The sequence below is a fragment of the Dasypus novemcinctus genome, chromosome 31 (genome assembly GCF_030445035.2).
Source record: "Dasypus novemcinctus isolate mDasNov1 chromosome 31, mDasNov1.1.hap2, whole genome shotgun sequence".
Classification (NCBI taxonomy): Eukaryota; Metazoa; Chordata; class Mammalia; order Cingulata; family Dasypodidae; genus Dasypus; species Dasypus novemcinctus.
The window spans coordinates 46,637,533-46,655,130 of NC_080703.1; positions in this window are offsets into that span (position 1 = coordinate 46,637,533).

Sequence of the window (17,598 nt, forward strand, 5' to 3'; positions counted from 1 at the left end):
TGGCCCATGTGTGGTCCTGCTGCGAGCAAGGAGTGCCATGCCACAAAGGGATGGCCCCCACATAGAAATGCTCCCCCACAAGGAGTGCACCCCACAAGGAGAGCCACCCCACATGAAAAGTGCAGCCTGCCCAGGAGGGGCAACACATACACAGAAAGCTGACACAGTAAGATGGTACAACAAAAAAGAGATACAGATTCCTGGTGCCACTGAGAATGCAAGTGGACACAGCAGCACATACTATGAATGGACACAAGAGAGCAGACAACTGGGGGGCGGGGAGGGAGAGAAATAAATCTTTTAAAAAACCCAACACATAAGAAGTATACAACAGCAGACTCAAAATGATAGAAGATTGAATAAGTGATACCAAAGACAGAACAGATGAAATCAAAGGGAACAAAGGACAGAGAAAGAAAAGAATGGAAAAAATTGAGAGAGTTAAATGGCAACATGAAATGCAACAATATACATGTCATGGGAGTTCTAGAGCAAGAGAAGAAAAAAGGGGCAAAAAGAGTACTTGAGGAAATAATAGCTGAAATTTTCCCAATGCTCTTGAAAGAAATGAACTTACCTCTACAAGAAGCACAATATACCCCAATCAGAATCAATTTGACTAAGACCTACTGCAAGACATGTACTGCTCAGAATGTCAAACAAAGTTAAAAAAAAATTCTGAGAACAGCAATGGAGAAGCAAACAATCACATACAAGGGAAACCCAGTAAGACTTAATGTGGGTTTCTCATCAGAAATTATGGAGGTGAGAAGACAGTGATATGATACAGTCAGGATAATGAGAGAAAAGCTGTCAGCTGAGAATTCTTTATCCAGCAAAATTGACCTTCAAATATGAAACAGTATAAAATGTTTACAAGCAAACAGAAACTAACAGAGTTTGTAAAAAAGAGACCAAGCTTGCAGCAAATATTAAAGGAAGCCTTGGATTCTGAAAGAAAAAGGAGAGAGAGGTTTGGAGAAGAGTACATAAGAAAAAAGAGCAGAATGGATAACCAAAAGACTAAAACAGAGATGAAAATATGATATGACATGAGAAGAAAAGAATAAAATGGTGGATGTAAATAATGAATTTACAGTAATATTGAATGTGAATGGATTCAATTTCCAATCAAAAGATATAGGCTGGCAGAATGCATAAAATGTAAACATGAACCATCCATATGCTCCTTACAAGAGACTTCTCATAGAACACTAATACAAACTATCTGAAAGTGAAAGCTTGGAAAAAGATGCTCCATGCAAAGAGTAACCAAATAATAAAGCAAAGGTTGCTATACTACAATCAGACAAAACAGACTTTAAATACAAAATGTACTAGAAAGAGAGGTGGCCATTATATATTAATAAAAGGTACACTCCACAAGGAAGATATGTCATAAATATCTATGCCCCTTACCAGGGTGCCACAAAATACATGAGTTAAAGTTATAAAACTGAAGGGAGAAATACACATCTCCTGAAGGGAGAACTAGACCTCTCTAAAATAGTCATTGGAAACTTCAGCACACCACTCATATTAGATTGAACAACTAGACAGAAGATCAACAAGGAAACAGAGAGCTTGAACAACATGGTAAATAGTTAGACCTAACAGTCATATAAAGGATATTGCATTAAAACTGAGCAGTATATATATTTTTCTCAATTACCTATGGATCTTTCTACAAGACAGACCACATGTTAGGTCACAATGCAGCTCTCAATAAATATAAAAATATTGAAATTATACAAAGCACCAACTCAGATCATAAAGGAATGAAACTGGAAATCAATCTTTGGAAAGGGGTAAATTTATAAATGTGTGATGGCTGAACAGCACACTTCTAAATAATTAGTGGATCAAAGAAGTTGCAAGTGAAATTAGTAAATATTTTGAGACAAATTAAAACAAGAACACAACCTGTCAGAACATATGGGATGGAACCAGCAAGATGGTAATGGTGTAAAGAGCTCCTAGACTCAGCTCCTGCTACAGGGCAGTTAGCAAACACCCAGAGCTATCTGGAGCTAGCTGAAGCACCTGTTTGGGGTGCTCCAGGAGACCAGAAGAGCATCCTGTAATGTCCTTGAAGGAATGGAATGAGGAGACTGCCTATCTGCCAAAAAGAATCATAAGTAGAGCACTCCACGCTGCAGAGGCCAGTGCCCATCCTCCATTGGAGGCACAAGCAGCCTCAGGATCTGTATTGTGGATGGAATTGAAAGCTCCACTTTGCCAAAACTGGGGAGAAAGAGATGGTTGGGCACCAATTTCAGCTACTGATGAGTAAATTCAGCAGCTACAGTATAATTCTAAGAACAGCTAAAGTTTGAGGCTGTCCAAGTCAGAGAGAGGCCAGGAGCTACCATCTAAATTTGGCCCCTGGTATGAGGGGAAGTGAGGTGGATTGAGGATTCCAGTGCTGGTGGGAAGCTGATTCTCTCCATCCTGATCATATTGCAGCTCCAGCCTAAGCCCCAGTGCCACCTCCAGGAGGGAGGGGGCTGTGGGGACCTGCACCAGTCTCTCCGGGTAATTGCCAGCCAAGCCATGGAGGCCAGTGACTATCCTATTTTGGTGGCATGAGCCACCCCAGGAGCTATTCTGTGGCTGAAATTGGAAGTTCCATTTCCCAGAAACAGGGGAGGGGGAGAGAGTTGGCTCCTGATTTCAGCTACTGATTGGGAGACTTGGCTGGCTAAAAGATAACCTGGGAATGGCTGGAGTGTGAACCAGCCCAAGTCAGAAAGAGGCCAGTGGCCACCATTCTGCCTCTGCCCACAGCCTGAGGGGAATCCAGGCTGACTGAAACTCTCAGTGTTGGCAGGAACCAGTTTCTTTCACACATATCAGCCTGCTGTCTGCCCAGGCTTCAATCCTGCCTCTGGTGGGAGGAGGATGAAGAGACCTGCACCAGCCTATACAGGTAACTGCAGGTAACTTTGGCTGGCATAGACTGAAAATCAGAAGTCTACCAGAGCAACTGTGGTCATCTTGGACCCACACTGCAGAGATCGCTGCCCACACCTGTAGCTCCATCTCTCCCCCAGAGAGGAGAGAAAGGGTTGTGAAACTTCATCAGTCTCTCTGGGCAACTACAATCTATGCCTGCACTTGGGTTGTTCAACACAGTTGTGACTCTGTCCCAACCCCTGGCAAAGGAGAAAGTTGGAAGAAGCTCCATTGGTCCCTGGCACAATGAGGGCAGCTTGAGCCTCCACAGCTTACAGCACCAAATAAAACAGAATCATAATAGCAGATTTGAGGAGGCAGAAGAAAGGATTGATGAGCTTGAAGAAATGACCTCTGAAAGTGAACATGCAAAAGAACAGATGAAGAAAAGAACAGAAAAAAAATGAACAGGGTCTCAGGGAACTAAATGACAGCAAAAGGCATGCAAACATATGTGTCATGGGTGTCCCAGAAGGAGAAGAGAAGGGAAAAGGGACAGAAGGAATATTTGAAGAAATAATGGTAGAAAATTTCCCAATCCTATTGTTGGGCATAGATATCCATGTCCAAGAAGCACAACATACTCCTATCCAAAAAAAATCCAAATAGACCAACTCCAAGACACATACTCATCAGAATGTCAAAGGCCAAAGACAAAGAATTCTGAGAGCAGCAAGAGAAAAGCAATGCATAACATATAAGGAATACCCAAGAAGATTAAGTGCTGATTTCTCACCAGAAACCATGGAGGCAAGAAGACAGTGGTCTGATATATTTAAGATATTACAAGAGAAAACTTCCAGCCAAGAATCTTATATCCAGCAAGACTGTCTTTCAAAAATGAGGATGAGATTAGAATATTCACAGATAAACAGAAACTGAGAGAATTCCTAAGCAAGAGACCAGATTTTCAGGAAATGCTAAAGGATGTGCTAGAGCCTGAAAAGGAAAGGCAGGAGAGAGGGGCCTGGAACTGAGACTAGAAATGAAGATTATATCAAAAAAGTAACTGAAAGTGTAAAAAGTGGTGAAAATATAATATGACAAATAAAACTCAGATAGGAATAAACTTAACCAATTATGTAAAGCACTTATATTCAGAAAACTGCAACTCAATGTTTAAATAAATTTTAAAAAGCCCTAAATAACTGGAAGAACATTCCATGCTCATGGATTGGAAGACTAAGTATCATCAAGATGTCAATTCTACTGAAATTGATATACAGATTTACTGTAATCCCAATAAAAATTCTGCCAGCAGTAAAGAAAAAATTGAAATCATGACCATTAAATTTATTTGGAAGGGTAAGGAGTCCTGAATAGCCAGAAACATCATAAAAAGGAAAAGTGAACCCTCATCTCCAGATTTTAAATCATAATACCTACCTTTGGTGGTAAAAACAGCATGGTACTAGCCTAAAGACAGACACAATAAACCAATGGAACCAAATTTATGGTTCAGAAACAGATCCTCACAGGTATGGTCAAGTGAGTTTTGATTAACTTGTCAACCTCACACAGTTCAGTCAGAGCAATCCATTCAACAAAATGTGCTGAAAAAATTGGACATCCATAGCTGAAAGAAGAAACGAGGACCCCTATCTCACACCTTATCCAAAAATTAACTCAAAATGGATAAAGAAAACTAAAAATAAAATCTAGAACCATAAAACTTCTAGAAGTTGTAGGAAAATATCTTCAAGACCCGGTGGTAGGTGGCAGATTCTTAAAGGAGATAAGAGAAGGATTGAGTAGACTACTGATGTTTAATATATGTAGAAGTTTTAATTAGCTTTACTGTAAAAGTGTGGAAATGTATAGAGTGGATGGTAACACACAGTAACAGCTAGTTTATAAATGGGGATATGACAGAAAATGGCAGTCTAGTTATGTAAATACCAATTGACAGAATGCTAGAGAATAATCTAGGAACTGGATAGCATAGTACACCAAGAGGAGGATGAGAATTGTGGTTGATGGTACAGATGCAAGAGTGTCCTTTGTTAGCTAGAACAAATGTATATCACTACTCCAGGGTGTTGGGAATGTGGAAAAGTATGGGAAAAATACAGCTGGAGTGATTTATGTACTGTGGTTAGTAATAATATACTATTCTTGCATCTATGCAAAAGATGTACTGTGTTGATACTGAGGCAGTATGGAAAATGTGGGGCAAATGTACACTATGGACATGGTAACAACCAGATGATATTTTATCTGTAGCAAATGTTCATGGAGTGGTGTTTGGGAATTCTGCACATGTGCATGATTGCTTTATAAGTTTACAATTTCTGTCAAAAATTATTTATAAAATAATAATAGGGTGGGTTGAGGGAAAAACACACCAAATATAAGAAAGGACTATGATTAGTAGTAAGGTTTTGACAATATTATTTCATAATTTGCAACAAACATCTCATGACAATGCAAGGTGTTGGTGGAGGGCTGATGTATGGGACCCCTGTATGATGTTATGAATGTTTGCTTTGTAAGTTCATGACTTTTACTATGCACTTAATTGTTTATGTATGTTCATTATAAATGATATAAAGATAATAATAGAATCGGTTAGGGGAAAATATTTTGTTTAGTAGTAATATTTTGACAATGCTCTTTAATTATTAAAAAGGTTTAAAAACAATGCAATTTATTGGTGGTAGGGTGAGATGTTATATATGTTTGATGTTATATATATTTGTTTTGAAAGTTCACAACTATTATACACTTATTGTTTATGTATTAGGTATATATTTCAATACATTAAAAAATAAAAAACATATGGGATATAGTGAAGACAGTCTTGAGAGGGAAATTTATACCTCTAAATGATTACATTAAAAGAAAAAAGATTTAACTGAACAACTAGAAAATGAACAGCATAGCAATCCCAAAGCCAGCAATAATAAATAATAAAGATAAGAGCTGAATTATATGAAATTGAGAACAACCAAAAAAAAAAAAAAAAGAGAGAAAATCAACAAAATCAAAAGCTGGTTCTTTGAGATCAGTAAAATTGACAAACCCCTAGCCTGCCAGACTAATAAAACAAGAAAGAGAGAAAATGCAAATAAATACAATCAGAAATGAGAAGGGGGAAGGTATGTCTGACTCCACAGAAATAAGGATCATAAGATCCTTATGAGAAAGCTGTGTGCCAGCATATGAGATAACCTAGATGAAATGGACAAATACCTAGAAAACCATAACCTAAACAGATGCTACAAGAAATACAAGAACTTAACAAACCAATCACATTTAAAGAGATTGAATCCATCATCAAAAATCTCCCAAGAAAGGAAAATCCAGGACCATATGACTTCACAGATGAATCTACCAAGCATTTAGAAAAGAAATAACACCTATCCTTTTAAAACTCTTTCAAAAAATTGAAGAGAAGGCAAAATTACCAACACATTTTATGAAGCTGTCACCATAATACCAAAGCCAGATAAATACAAAAAGAAAAGAAAATTACAGGCCAATCTCTCTAATGAACATAAATGCAAAACGTCTCAATAAAATATTTGCAAATGGAATCCAACAGCATATCAAAAGAATTATATATCAGGACCAAGTGAGATTTATTCCTGGTATGCAAGGCTGATTCAAATAGGAAAATCAATGTAATACACCACATTTAAATATTGATGGAATAAAACACAAATGATTATCTCAATTGGTGCAGAAAAGGCATTTGACTAAACCCAGCATCCTTTCTTGATAAAAACATTTCAAAGTATAAGGATAAATGGGAAATTCCTTGATACGATAAAAGTCATATATGAAAAACCCACAGCCAATATTGTACTCAATGGGGAAAGGTTGAAATCTTTCCCCTCAGATTGGGTACAAGAAAAGGGCGCCCACTATCACCATTGTTATTCAACATTTTACTAAAAGTTCCAGCTAGAGCAATTAGACAAGAAAAAATTAAAGGTATCCAAAGAGGTAAAGAGGAAGTAAAACTTCCACTATTTGCAAATGGCATGACAATGCAGAACCAACTGCTGAAGAGAAAGAGCTTGCTACCCCAACCAAAGGACCAGAAAAATGGGTGGACATTATAATAAAAACTTTAAAAAAATAATGTCCACCCGTCCAACCAAGCTCCAAAGGAAAACTGCCCAAGGTGTCAGTGGAACTGAACAGACCGCTGAATACCTACTCCAGCTGGAAGCAAAAAGCCACAGTGGGGTTTTGCAAATTGGTGTTTTGCTTTTGTAGTGGTGGTGTGAACAAGGTGCATCAGGCAACTGAAACTCTTCCCTCACTAAGCATCAATGAGGTGGAATGACTCAAAGCGAGTTCGTGATAGTCAACACTTTGCTTTCCCTCCCTCTGCACCCACTCTTCCTGATATCAGTGAAGTCAAGCTGGGAGCTGAATATCTACCCCATCCTTAAGCTACAAAATGGGGTGGAAACTGATAAGGTGAGGTGAGGTCATTTGTTGCTTCATTTTTGCTGGGTAGTGTCTATTGGATCCCAGTAGGGAAAAATAAACCTCCACCTCTATCTGGACAAGCATCATGTACTTCAAAAGGGTAACTTCCTGCAAAGAAGAAAATTAAATAGGATCCAGAGTCTCATAACCCCAGTGTCTAAGGTACAATAAAAACCAATGATCATGCCAAGAATCAGGTAATTTTCAACTTGAATGAGAAAAGACAATCAATAGATACCAACAATGAGATGGCACAGATGGAATTATCTCAGATTTTAAGAGAAAGAGTGAGAGAGAAACAGAGAGATAATATAAAAAATGGAAGAGAAGGGAAAATAGTAAAGGGAGAAAAGGGGAAGAAGGAAGGAACTAAGGAAGGAAGGAACTAAGGAAGGAAGGAAGGAAGGGAGGAAGGAAGGAAGGAAGGAAGGAAGGAAAGGAGGGAGGGAGGGAGGGAGGGGGAGGGAGGGAGGGAGGGGGGACGGGAGGGAGGGAAGAATAAACTGTAGGATATACAAACTGAACAACATACTCTCCACTCATAATCTTCTAGCAGCTCCCCTTTCACTCAAAGGAGAACCTAAGGCCCATAAGCTTTTCCTATCTTGCCCCAGTCCAAATCTTCCCCTACACCTAATCTCAACCTCACAACTGACTAACCAGCCAATTGCTCCCCAGCCCCACTAGTGCCCTGGCTATTCCTTCAACACACCAGGAACTCACTTCCACATCAATGTTGTTGGTGGGATTCTCTTCCCCAGATATCTGCATGCCTCCCTTATTCCTCCCTCAAGGATTCCTCAAGTGATGCTTCTTGGTGATCCCCTGTATGACAACCTTTAAAAATATATTCTCCTTCCCAACACTACCCACATCCACTACATTGCTCTCACTTTTAATTCCATAGCCCTCTCACCTCCTGTATTAAATAATCTACCTATACATTATGTATATCCCACCCATCCCACCTAGAATATAAGCTCCTTCAGTGCTGGGATTACTTTCTGTTTTTTCATTGCTCTATGGCTGGTGAGAGGAATTATGGCTGGCACAAAATGCTTGTTGAATAAATGAATGAATGAGTATTCTTGGTAACATCTCTACTGTGACTAGGGGAGCTCTGTCATATAGTGTTACCCCATGCAGAACAATGACAATACACCAAGTTGCCCATAGTTTTATGTTGAACACTTACTAGGTGAGGCATTGTGTTCACTGCAATATATAAATTATTCCCTTAGTGATCTTCACAATCCTGTCAGGAATCATCTTACCTTATTTTACAGATGGGAGGGAGAGCTGAGCCTTAGAGTGGTCAGGAAAAATGACAGTGGTAATACAAAGAGCAAGAGGGAGATCTCAGACTAAGAGCAGGATTCAAATCAGAATATCTATTTCCAAACCCCAAGCTCTCAATCTCCAGATTATACCACTTACCCAATCCAGAAATTCAGGTCTACAAAAGACCACAATAATGAGGTGCATACATTCAGCAATCTAATGGTCTGGACTAAGAAGGATATTTAGAGTTTTCCAACAGAACTAGAGAACAAATGGACTACATTTCTTTTATCATAATGTATCAACAACAATTTAACAATAAAGAAGAAGAAAGCAGATGACAGTGAAAAGGAAAATTCTATTAATTATTGAAAGATTAACATGCGAAGTGCAAAACTGTCTTTCTTCAGATCAACTTCTATAAATATTATTTCTTGATTTTGATAAGTATTGGTCAGAAGAACATTTAGAGTTTTGCTTTTACAACATGCAAATACCATGTTGCAAACTATGGGCAGTTCATATCCCTTGATCATGAATTGAGTTCAGGTAGGGTTTGTAGGGTGAATTAAAATATGCATGAACACAAGGTCATTGCCTACATTTATGGATGACCGGGAGAGCAGCAGGAGACAGTAACGTCTCTTGGGGAAAATTCTAGGCCCATTTCAACCACAGACAAATGGACACTTAGAGTCCAAGTGGAGGACATAAAGGATAAAGATCCCTATGCTAGTTCTCACCAGACAGGTGCTTTAAATGTATTTTATCAATAGCTATGTGTGCCATTAAAGTAAAATAATAGTAGTGATGATAATTTTTTCAAAATTTGTAAAGGTCAAATGTCTTTAAACCATTTAACTCTTAAGAGCTTTAATTAACTGAAATGACTATGCACAGTGGTTAACAAGGGACGTTTAAAACAGTGTATCAGCTTTTCAAGAGAGAGTCTTTACATTTCATTTTCAACAGCTAAATACACATGCCATCACACCTGAGAAAAATGCTAGGTCTAAAATATGAGAAAATGTCTAAAGGAATAAAGAGCTATTAAGTGTTTCCCTTTTAAGTTGACCATGTGCTTGACACTTTCATAAGCAGAAGGGACATAGAAAGGAAAATTATCCTATTCCTATACTGGGGAAATTTGAAATCCTAGGGGGGAGAAAACAGACCTAGAAATCTATCATTATATTATAAACCAATAATTTCTACACAGAGAGAGGAGCAGAGAACAGCACAGAGGGAGAGACCAATTTTTCCTGGACAGCCAGGAAGAGGTACCATTTCATCCAAAGTAAAACCAAAAGAGGATTCTCTGGATGAGAAAGAGGTAAAAGGAATAACTGAAATATTTTTGAAGCAAGAATTGAGAATCATAACTTACACAAATCTGATTACTTTCTTGTGGAAAGAAACTCCTTGTCAGAAGTAGAGGAAATAAATATTCAACATCATGACTGGCATCCACACACAGTATTTCTCAAAATTAAAATGTCTCAAAATTAAAATGGCATGACAGTAACAAGTAAGTCAGAGGAAATGATTTGGAAATAGAACATTAAACAAAAGCTCTCATTGAAGAAAGAGGAGAACTGATCACTGAAAATTCAAATTTGTTAATTTGTTTGCTATAGTAACTCACTTCAGAGAAAATTAGAACCTTCCTATTTGGAGCCTTTTTCCAACAGTGTCTGGGTAAATACCCTACCTAGATTTCTCACATTATGAAAAAGAGAGCATTTTTTTTACTTTATTTATTTTTTTAATAATACATTAAAAAAACATGAGGTTCACATATATCCAAACCCCCTTACCCCACTCCTCCCACCATAACAACAATCTCCTCCATCATCATGAGACATTCATTGTATTTAGTGAATACATCTCTGAGCATCAGTGCACCTCATGATCAATGGACCACATCATAGTGCTCACTCTCCCACATTCCACCCAGTGGGCCATGGGAGGACATACAATGTATGGTAACTGTCCCTGCAGCACCACCCAGGACAACTCCAATTCCCAAATATGCCCCACATCTCATCTCTTCCTCCCATTCCTTAACCACAGCAGCTACCATGGCCACTTTCTCCACACCAATGCTACATTTTCTTCAATTACTAATCACAATAGCTCATGAATAGAATATCAGTAAGTCCACTCTAATCCATATTCTATTCCTCCATCCTGTTGAACTTGGAATGGTTTGGTCTACTCCACATCTATACCAAGAGGGAGCTTAGATTCCACATGGATGCTGGGTGCAACTCTCCTACTTTCTGTAGTAGGCACTCTTGGCTCCCTGGTGTGGTGGTTGACCTTCTTCAACTCCATGTTAGCTGAGTGGGGTAAGTCCAATAAACCAGAGTGTAGGAGCTGAAGTCTTTTGAGGCTCAGGCCCTGGCTATCACATGGTCAGTCCAGAGATTCAGGTCTCCTGGGTATATATTAAACCCCAGCACCAACCACAGTTCCGGTAAAAGTAACAGGAGAGGCTTGTAAACAAAGATCACATCTGAGTCCAGCTCCATCACACAGAAACACAAGCTTCAAAGTAGGGCCAACTGACATGGCACTGAATTCCATCTGCCATAACCATAGAATTTGTGGGTCTCTGTAGCCCTCAGAAGAACTAATACCTGGGGTTGTATCTACTTTATCTGTGTCTCTGGGACTCTGCTGAGGTGTGCATAAGGGCAACCCCTCTGATAACCTGCAGCTCTTTTTGGAGACTCATAGCCATATAAACTCATTTGTCCTTTCCATTTCCCCCTTGATTCAGGTCAAAAAGCATTTTAAACTCCTGGTATTATATGTAAATTGAGATATTCTGCTGGTCCGAGTTGACTCTTTTATTCAAGGTCATTTTCTAGTTACATTATCAGCTGATCCCTCAGCACCAGGGAGGCTCATCCCTGGGAGTGATGTCCTACACTGGGGGGAAGGCAATGCATTTACATGCTGAGTTTGGATTAGAGACTGGCATCATTTGAGCAAGACAGAGGCTCTCAGGGGTAACTCTTAGGCACCCTGCAGCTCTAGGCCTTGTTCTTACTTCAGGTGCACAGGCTCACAAGCATAGTCATTAGTATCAAGGGCTTATTGTTTGACCTTCCTTCTTTTTTGGTCTTTGCCATTGCACTTGGGGGATTGTTGCTGTTCCTTTAGGGACTGTGTTGCTGTTCCTTTAGAGCTCCCCTGGCTAGGAACTGAGCATTCATACAGTTGTTGTTTTTAATTGTATCCACTGTGAAAATATTCAAACATTTTTATGTAACCTGGATATATGCCCTGAAGAACTCCCTGCCAACCATGTGTCACCTGTCAATAACATCCCACACCAGTATTCCTCCCCTGCCATTGTTGAACCTCTCTGTGATCCAAAACTTCTTGAAAAGCAAAGCCCAATATATTGCCAGGTTACATTATTAGTAAAATTGAAAATAGCAATGAGTTTAAAGGTTAGATATAGAATATATATTAATTTGGAAAAATTAAGGTAAAAATAAATTGGAGTATTAAAAAAATTAAAAATTGCAAAAGCTTTGTTCTTGATGTTTTGTCTTCCATCACTGCAATAAGTGTTGCCCTGTATGCAAATTGGCAAGGCAACTACTTCCGTATTTTCCTCAGTGTTAACATCCTATGTTTTTCTTTTCTTTTTTCTAATTATTAAGCTTATCTTCACAAGAGTTTTAGATCACAGTAATTCATATATACAATATACAGTACTACCAAATATCCAACATAAAATCCTTTTCCCTTCCACAGTCATAATCTTTTCACATATTCATACTATATTTACTGAAACTGATGTACAGATATTTAGACGATAGCTTTGAAACAAGGTAGCATTTCTGTTTACATTGTGGTTTATATTGTAGACTATAAAGTTTTCTAAATTTTTAGTTCTTATGTTTTACATTTTGATTTACATTTTAGCCTATCTGCCCCTATATATTTTTGGTGTAATTTAATATGTCTTATATCCGTCCTTGCATAATCTTGTGGAACACTCCTATTGCCCACACAGTTACATTGTTTCCATCTAATCACTACCTCTTTCCCCCTCCCCTTAGGGCCCACAGTGACAGTCAATCTTCACTGCCTGAAGGGCCATGTTCAGAAGTACTTGCAACAGTGTTGAGGGCTTGATATGCTCAACTGCCCTAATGCACTGGGAGCCACCATTTCTTTTGAGAGACATAATTCCCAATATTTGAGGTCATCAGTCCTCCTCAGGATGTGGGTACAACTTCACTCCCATTATATGGGACTCTATCCAATGATATAACCTACTATGGCAAAATGAGCATTCACATATTCCCTTGGAGCCTGTCCTGCATCAGATTATCCCCTTACAGCATCTTAAAGAGGTAACCTTTCTTGTTATATGTTTGAAAAAGTTTTCTCAGCATTATACTCTCAACCAAATACTTGACAATCTCCTATGTTCATATGTTGCCCCACCCTACCCCCAATTTCTTGGGCAATATTACCCATCTTCCCATCCCTGACACTCTCCAGCCTCCAAAGCCCTAACCAAAGGTAACTGTACACCCCCATTTTATCCCTTCCTTATACAAATACTTACCTCCAGCTTATCATAGATTTCACCCATGTAGGTGTCAGCTTACATCCTTCCTCTACCCCCCAATTTCCTTTAAGCCTATCATCCAGTCTCTAGCTCTCTGAGGCAGATTGGTTTACTTAATTCATACCATTGAGGTCATGTAGTATTTGTCCTTCAATGCCTGGGTTGCTTCACTCAACACAAAGTTCTCAAGATTCATCCATGGTATCACATGTGTTTGTAGTATATTCGTTCTTAAAGCTGAGTAGTATTCCATTGTATGTATATACCATATTTTATTTATCCATTCATCTGTTGATAAGCATTTGGGTTGATTCCAACTTTTGGCAACAGTGAACAATGCTGCTATGAACATTGTTGTGCATAGATTAGTTTGTGTCCTTGTTTTCAGTTCTACTGGGTGTATACCCAGCAGTGGAATTGCTGGGCCATATGGCAAATCTATGGCTAGTTTTTTGAGAAACTGTTAAACTGTTCTCCAGAGTGGCTGGATCCTTCTGCATTCCCACCAGCTGTGGATGAGTGTTCCCATTCCTCCACATCCTCTCCAGCATTTGTAGTGTTCTGTTTTTTCCATAGCTGCCAAACTTATGGGAGTAAGATGGTATCTCATTTTGATTTTTGATTTTGATTTGCATTTCCCTGATAGCTAGAGATGTGGAGCATTTTTGTGTGTGTGCTTTTTAGCCATTTGTATTTCTTCTTTGGAGAAGTGTCTTTTTAAATCTTTTTCCCATTTTTAAATGGGTTGTTTGTCTTTCTATTTTCAAGATATAGGAGTTCTATATATATGCAGGTTATAAGACTCCTATCATATGTTTACCAAATATTTTCTCCCGTCGTGTAGGCTCTCTTTTCACTTTCTTGACAAACTCCTTTGAGGTGCAGAAGGCTTTAATTTTGAGGAAGTCGCATTTATCTATTTGTTCTTTTGCTGTTCGTGCTTTTAGTGTGAAATTCTTGAAGCCATTTCCTATTACAAGGTTTTGTAGATGCTTCCCTACACTGCTTTCCAAGCCTTTATGGTCTTGGCTCTTATATTTAGGTCTTTGATCCATCTTGAGTTGATTTTGTATAAGGTGTGAGATGGTAATCCTCTCTCATTCTTTTACATATGGATATTCAGTTCTCTAGGCATCATTTGTTGAATAGGCCATTCTCTCCCAGTTAAGAGGGTTTGGTGGCTTTATCGAATATTATATGGCTATATGTATGAAGACCTATATCAGAACTCTCAATTCGGTTCCATTGGTCTGTGTGTCTCTCCTTGTGCCATTGCCATGCTGTTTTTACTACTGTAGCTTTGTAGTATGTTTTGAAGTCAGGTACTTTTATTCCTCCAATTTTGTTTTTCTTTTTCAATATGTCTTTGGCTATTCGGGAGCCCTTTCCTTTCCAAATAAATTTCATAGCTTGTTTTTCTAGTTCCTTCAAGAATGCTGTGTTGATTTTTATTGGGATTGCATTGAATGTGTAGATCAATTTTGGTAGGATAGACATCTTCATAATATTTAGTCTTCCTATTCATAAACAGGGAATATTCTTCCTTTTATTTAGGTCTTCTTTGATTTCCTTGAACAGTCTTGTGTAGTTCACTGTGTATAAGTGTTACATCTTGAGTTAAATTTATTCCTAGGTATATGATTCTTTTATTGTCTATTGTAAGTGGTATTTGTTTCTTGATTTCCTCCTGAGCTTGCTCATTATTGGTGTACAGAAATACTACTGATTTTTGCACATTGATCTTATAACCTGCAACTTTACTAAACTCATTTATGAGTTCTAGAAGCTTTGTTGTAGACCTCACAGGGTTTTCTATGTATAGGATCATGTCATCTGCAAATAATGAAATTTTGACTTCTTCCTTTCCAATCTGAATGCCTTTTATATCTGATTCTTGCCTCAGTGCTCGAGAAAGTACTTCTAAGATAATGTTAAATAGAAGAGGTGAGAGTGGGCATCCTTGTCTCATTCCTGATCTTAGAGGGAAGTATTTTAAGATTTCACCATTGTAAATGATGTTGGCTGTGGGTTTTTCATATATACTCTTTATCATGTTAAGAAAATTTCCTTGTATTCCAATCTTTTGCTGTGTTTTTGTCAAGAAAGGTATGTATTTCATCAAATTCTTTTTCTGCATGTATAGATAGAATCATGTGGTTTTTTTGTCCTTCAATCTGTTTATATGGTGTATTACATTGATTGATTTTCTTATGTTGAACCATCCTTGCATACCCGGAATGATTCCCCCTTGGTCATGGTGTACAATTCATTTAATGTGTTTTTGAATATGGTTAGCAAGTATTTTGTTGAGGATTTTTGCTTCTAGGTTCATTAGAGAAATTGGTCTGTAATTTTCCTTTCTTGTGGTGCCTTTGTTTGGCTTTGGTACTAGTGTAATTTTGGCATCATAGAATGAGTTAGGTAATGTTCCTTCTGTTTCAATTTTCTGGAAGAGTTTCAGCAGGACTGGTGTTACTTCTTTCCAGAATATTTTGTAGAATTCACCTGCGATGCCATCTGGCCCTGGTCTCTTCTTAGTTGGGAGGTTTCTAATAATTGATTCTATCTCTTTACTTGTGATTGGTTTGTTGAGGTCATCAATTTCTTCTTTCATCAATATAGGCTGCTTATGTGTTTGTAGGAATTTGTCCATTTCCTCTGAATTGTCATATTTTTGTAATACAGTTTTTCAAGGTATCCTCTCATGATAGTCTTTATTTCTGTGGGGACAGTGCTGATATCTCCTTTCTCATTTCTTATTTTGTGTATTTGCATCTTCTCTCTTTTTTTCTTTGTTAGTCTAGCTAAGGGCTTGTCAATGTTATTGATCTTCTCAAAGAACCAGCTCTTGGTTTTGTTTATCTTTTCAAGTGCTTTCTTATTTTCTATTTCATTTAGTTCTGCTCTTATCTTTGTTATTTCTTTTTTTCTTCTTCCTGTGGGGTTATTTTGTTGTTTTTTTACTTAGTTCCTCCAAATGTGCAGTTAGTTCTTCAATATTTGCTCTTCTTTTTTGATGTATGTATTTATGGCCATAAATTTCCCTCTGAGTACAGCTTTTGCTGCATCCCATAAGTTTTGGTATTTTGTGTTATCATTTTCATTTGTTTCAAGGTAGTTATTAATTTCTTTTGAGATTTCTTTTTTGACCTACTGTTTTTCTAAGAGTGTGCTGTTTAATTTCCATATCTTGGTGTGACATCTGGGACTCTGGCCCTTGCAGATTTCCAGTTTCACTCCACTGTGCTCAGAGATATTATTTGGTATGATTTCAATCTTTCTGAATTCACTGAGCCTTTCTTTGCACCCTAGCATATGGTCTATCTTGGAGAATGATTCAGTGTGCACTTAAGAAAAATGTATATCCTGCTGTATTTGGGTGTCATGATCTGTATATGTCTATTAGATCCAGCCCCTCTAATATACAGTTCAAAGTTTTTGTTTCTTTATTGATTCTCTTTTGAGATGTTCTGTCCAAAGTTGACAGTGGTGTATTAAAAATCTCCCACTGTAAGTGTAGAGGCATCTATTCTTTCACTTAGTGTTTACAGTGTTTGCCTCACGTATTTGGAGGCACCCTTGTTAGGAGCATAAATACTCATTCTTCTTGAAAGATTATCCCTTTCACTAATATGTAGTATCCTTCTCTTTCTCTCACAATTGTTTTGCATTTAAAGTCTATTTTTTCTGATATTAATATAGCTACTTCTGCCTTTTTTAGTTATTCTTTGCTTGTAAGATTGTTTTCCAACCATTCACTTTCAACCTTTATGAATCCCTGTGTCTAAGATGTGTTTCTAGTAGACAGCATATAGATGGGTCATATTACCTTATCTAATCTTCCCATCTGAATCTTTTGACAGGTGAGTTTAATCCAATGACTTTCAGTGTTATTAATTTCAAGGAATAATTTATGTTAGCCATATTTTGTTTGTTTGTTTTTCCTTCTCCTTTTGTATTTTAGTTGCTCTTACACTCTCCTCCAACTCTGCCTTTTGTGTTTTTTTCTTTCTTTCTGCAGAACTCCCTTTAGTATTTCTGGAAGGGCAGGTTTCTTTTTGGCAAATTCTTTTAATTTCTGTTTATTTGTGAATATTTTGAACTACCCATTATTTTTGAATGCTAGGTTAGCTGCGTAGAGTTTTCTTGGTTGGAAATTTCATTCTTTTAGTACTTTGACTATGTCATACCACTGCCTTCTTGCCTACAGGGTTTCAGATGAGAAATCAGCACTTAGTCTTACGGAGCCTCCATTATATGCCATTCAGGTCCCTAAGTCCTAACTGGATTTTTTTCTATGTTTTATCAATCAGTCCTAT